Source organism: Chaetodon auriga, chromosome 5 (assembly GCF_051107435.1).
Source record: "Chaetodon auriga isolate fChaAug3 chromosome 5, fChaAug3.hap1, whole genome shotgun sequence".
NCBI classification, from domain to species: domain Eukaryota; kingdom Metazoa; phylum Chordata; class Actinopteri; order Chaetodontiformes; family Chaetodontidae; genus Chaetodon; species Chaetodon auriga.
Window position 1 is genome coordinate 4661516 of NC_135078.1, and position 5410 is coordinate 4666925.

Consider the following 5410-nt stretch of genomic DNA (forward strand, 5'->3'; position numbering starts at 1 on the left):
CATTGACTGTATTATTACAAAGTAAACCTTGGCCTTGCCACTACCCAGCTACACATGTCTAACTATTTTCCATGAATGCATTATGTAAATGACCAAATAAGTTGTTTGACATTGCTTTCCAATATTTCCCATATGAGCATTTTCTGAGAAGCTCTCGCTATGGTTAAAACAAGACATTTGGTGAAAGTAATATCTATTGTTTGGCCACTTGAGGGTAGCAGAAGAAGTTATAAACACAACATGGTGTCGCCTCATTTATTTGATATATGGATCATGTTGGTGTTAGTCATAAGGCCTATTTACACAAACAGCAGACACAGAGTAACATTAGCAGCCGTTTGGAGCCTCGTCTCTGGCCCAGTGAATGTAACAACAATTATTACTTTCCCATTAGCTTTGGATTGGCCTCTACCAATTCCTAAAAAAAATTATCTGTTTTTTAGCTGCTAGTTCCTCTATGTTCACTGGCTAAGTGTGTCTGTTGTCTTTGGTGGAGTGAGGTAGTGTACAGTCAGTTTGTCAGAGCTTTTTTGCTGAAAACTGCTGCCTATGGTGGCTGGCAAACCAGGTCAGGTGATGAGAGCAGTCAGACTGAACCAAATATGAAAGCTGTGGATCAAAACAATAAGTGGAAAGATGTAAAAAAAAAAAAAAAAAAAAAAACTCCACAAAGCTGAGAGGAATTGCATAGTTGTCAGAGTTTGTCATTACAAGAAGACCCCCGCTCAAATGTTTTTATTTTTAGATATTAATTGGTACAGCTTTAAGGTACGAAATATCATGGTCATGAAATAACCATGATCTGTTGGCTCTGAATTCAGAGCCAACAGATCCACGTGCCATCTCGATGGCCCACCACTCTTCACACACTTTGAACAGCATCTACATCTGAAAGCTGCTTTTTGATTTCAGCTTAGCATTCAGCACAATCTCTCACATGAAACTGATTGGCAAACTTGAGTACTACACTCTGCAACTAGGTAGTTCGACTTCCTCACAAACAGATCCAGACAGTTCAGATTGGTGGTCACACTTCCTCCACTCGAGTGCTCCACACCAGAGCCCCCCGGGGCTGTGTGCTCAGCCCCTTCCTTTTCACACTATACACCCATGACTGGTAAAGAAAGCTCAGAAATGACCATTTCTTAAGGAACTAACAACTAACTAAGGAGTTAACTTTGACAGATGAGTGACCAAAAGCATCCTGAGTGGAAACATCACTCAATAGCATTGGATGTGCACAGTCCAGGACAGGAAGGCTCTGCAGCGGGTGATCAAAACCACCCAGACCATCATTGGTATCCATCAACAGAGCAACAGTGATATAGGTCAGGTGTCTGCACAGAACCCAAAGGATACTAAAAAATACTCATCTCAGCCACAGCTCGTTCACCCTGCTGCCGTCTGGCAAGCAATACAGAGGTAACTGCTGCTACAGAGCAGCTTCTTTCCTCAGGCTGCGAGACTCAACTCATCCATATTCCACCATATGACATGGAACTTTACCCCGACGTTGCACACGCTGTACATACTCACTGGGTGTATACATAAAGGTATATACTGTATTTATATATAACTAACTATAGGTCTTTTTTATTATTATTTTTATCTATTCCAATTCAACTATTTGTATATGTGGTCTATGTGTGTGTGTGTGTGTGTGTGTGTGTGCAACCCTGTGTAAAATGACAGTAAAAGAACCTTGATGCCTTATGTCTGTTTCAGCAGCTTAGCAGAAAAAAAAATAGAAATGTGTGCATGTGATGTATTTTGCTGTATTGTTAAAGCATGTAACCTGACATTATATTTCATTGTACAACACTGCATCGTAAAATAAAGTAACCTTGATATGTGGTGATAATATTGTACTTGCATCTTCACCAAAAAGAGCATTGTCCTTTAGTGCCCTATTTTATCTTGAGTTCTTGTGATGATGAAGCTCCTCTCATCCGTATTTCAGCAGCTGGACAGTCAGAGATTTTCTATGTGTTTGGAGAGATTTTAGCGAGTAAACCAAACCGAAACTACAAAAGTGATGAGGTAGGCCATGTGCTTCCACATCCCAGTGGAAATTACTCATTTGCTTGTATCTACACAAAAACTCCTCCCCTTTCAGTTACTGATGATCAGAGCAATTTGTCTGAATCGGTTGCAGGATTCCACTTATTGTCAAGCGAAATGCTGTATAGGCATATTGTTTTTAAAGGATGACTTGTTCCTTTTACACCATCATCAAGACAGATGTTATTTCCCTGCTTGTTGACTAGAACCAGGCCTCTGATGGTGTTATTACAACTCATGCTTTTCTGGACTTGCCTTGGCTACTTTCCTCCCAAGTTCATTATGCACACAATCTGTGACAGAGTACATTAGTTCTACGCACTGTACAGCTGCCAACCCCAGTAATCTAATAGTAATGTATAAATTCCTTCTGGCAGGCCAATAAAACTCAGATTAGTTTCTCGGCAAAGGTACACTCGTGCAGCAGTTGACAGACATGTGAAGAGAGCATTAGCATATCATCGGCACAGGCTCTCTGGGGACAGAAGCGCTCAGTACTTCCCCGTCACCTCCGCTGTCTCCGTTACTAGCAATACATGCAAGAGCACTGATTTGGTTAACAACTATTTGATTTAATACATCCTCAGTAGGACTGGGATGTCTTATGGGTTCATCAGCATTGCAGGTGGTTGGAGAAGGGAAAAAAACAGGGGGTGTCAAATGGATTATGTAAATTAGAGAGGAAAATCTGTTTTATGTTGTTGTTGTTTTTATGTTTTACCCATAAAACAGTAAACTCTATTATTGTTTTTTTAGGAGACAGTGATAAAGACAAACAATGCAAAGTTAGCTTTGCAAGCTGAATTGAATTAAGTGAAAATGGGACAAAAGTGCATTTTAGTCTTTTGCATTATTCATGAGGGAGTGTTACATATATTATTTTTGTGTGCAAAGATGAATATACATTTTTTTTTTATATTTATAAGGCTCAGCAGTCAGCTGTTAAGTGTTGGAAACAATCGCAGGATATTACCTCAGTTAAAAGTCAGTCATTTCAACACAATAATGCTTTCCTTTGTTCCTGCGATACAAAAGGATGTGTGAGAGTTGTCCATAAATTGAAACCCTCAGCACAGGGAGGCTTATTTCCCAAGTCATTATCAGACATACAGTAAGCATATAAAGATGATAATCTGCGTCGTATACTGTCCTCTCTGTTTCGGAGGGTCACCTTCTCGGAGGAGGCGGTGGGAGGCAAAATGATGTTTTGTGGGCTAGCTAACACTAAACTGCTTTTTCAAGGTCCCTCATACCTACTTTCCCCCATTATTAAACACCCAGCCTCAAGGCCTGCTCTATATTCATGACATAAATGCTGTTCATACCTAATATTTGTGTATAGTTCCCATCGTGTTCCAGTAAACAGTGGCTGCACTTGCACACTGGAGCTGCACTGGCACCTTTATTGATCTCCACACAATAAAGGAGCACAAAACTACCTCTGGAAATTAGATTTTTATACTACAGAAATATGCTGCCTGAAATTGCATTACCTTAGCACATTCATAACATTTTTTTCTTAAACAAAGTTAGAAATTAAATCCCGATCCTGGGGGTGCTGTTATTTTTCAAGATTACCGCTCGCCACAGCTGCTATCAACAAAAGGATCTTTAGTAACTAAAAGAGAATTTTGTCCTGAGGGAAAGTGTGTGTGAACGCCATGGCTCTCTTACTTTCCTATTTGGCAAGGTTGCTTTATAAAGAGTTTGCGCATACCTGTAAAAAAAAAAAAAAAAAAAAAAAAAAAACTGTTCCTCACAACAAAAAAAGTGGGACTCCATGATTTACTTTGATGCTGGTTTCTTTTTGCAAACTGACAAACTCACACAAACAGCTCCACCTTTTCCCATTGCTTTAGACTGTGGCTGTAATAATGTAGGAGCACAAAATGATCACAATTTTTTTTTTCCATTGGGGAGAAATATTTCCCATCAATATGCTCCTGTAGTGGTGCTCATTTTGGACACATCATCCATGGTGTCATATTTCTGGCGATGTGGATACAGCCTTCAATCAAATGTCTTCTGTACTTGTGCACTCGTGCTGAGAGTTTGCATTTGTATTCATACATATTCAATGCAAAGGGAAGCTGCTGGTGTGGTGCTCATGCAAAGGAATGCATTTCCGTGTAAGTCTACCCATTGAGGAAAACAGACAAATGGGCATCATGATTACCTTTGACTGTTTCATGATCACTTCAGAATAACACCTGGAAATTGTCTCAGTGTTGTGAGTTTTGTGATTTTTGGCCTGGACTTGACAGCGGGCTTGTGCATAATTGTGAAAACTTGGAGAGGCGTTCTTCTTTTACAGACCACAGCGATGATCATATTACATGGAGCTGTTTTTATCTTTGCAATTTCCTCTGGCACCCACGCTAAGCATTTCACCGAGCAGGTGGAGTGACAGAATCCTTCTCAGCGACACCTTGTCAGAGAGAAGAATCTCTTATTGAACCTGTGACTTCCTGTTTATGGGATTGATTGAGGCTGGATTTCCAAGAGCCCCTCAGTCTTTTAGTGTGGCAATTACTTTGTGGTGATTACATTAATTGCAATTTTGTTTGATAATGCAATGCACATCTGTCAAACTGTGAAGCAATTTTTAATCAAGATCTTGTTTTGTGTTTACAGTTGATGTTGAAATTACATGGTGCATCTTCTTAAATAATCCAGGATTAGAGCCAGGTCAACTAGCATGTGCATTAGGTTTCGGGTGACTGACTACATGTTTCTGCCAATTTAAGGCAGTAAATGACCAGTGGCATAAGAGATTTGTGAGTGAGTTTCACAGAACCTGCTACTGGTGTTTGCTCCGATTAGGGAAATGTGTCATAATTAACGTGAGAGGAAATCCTCTCAGGTTGTAAATTTGATATGCTCTAAAGTGGACACAGTCATAGGATCCACATGCAGTTCTGTTCTGTTCAACACCTGGTCCAAAAAAGTCAGCAGAGCATGTGAACATATTTCTATTCACATGGCTGTACACAATGCAAACAACTGAAAATGTTTTTTTGAGTAATGAAATGTCAAACACATTTGTTAGGTCTCAATAATACACATTATATGTTTTTGTGAGAAGCACTAAAGGCAAGCATAACTTTGCTTGTTAGCAAGAAAACTCCACAGGGTACCTTTAATCAAATTATCTTAACTGGCATACAGCAAACCTGGACTGGGTAGTATTCTAGCATATGAATATTGGTTCGTTTTTGGGGTTCTGGGCAACATAGGTTGAAGGAATATGTGAGTGGGAGGTCTCAATAGGAGCCCACAGGGCATTCTTGCCTCTCGGCTGCCTTGCAGGTAAAAAACAGGACCCTAATCTTGGCTCTGTTCTGGGAAT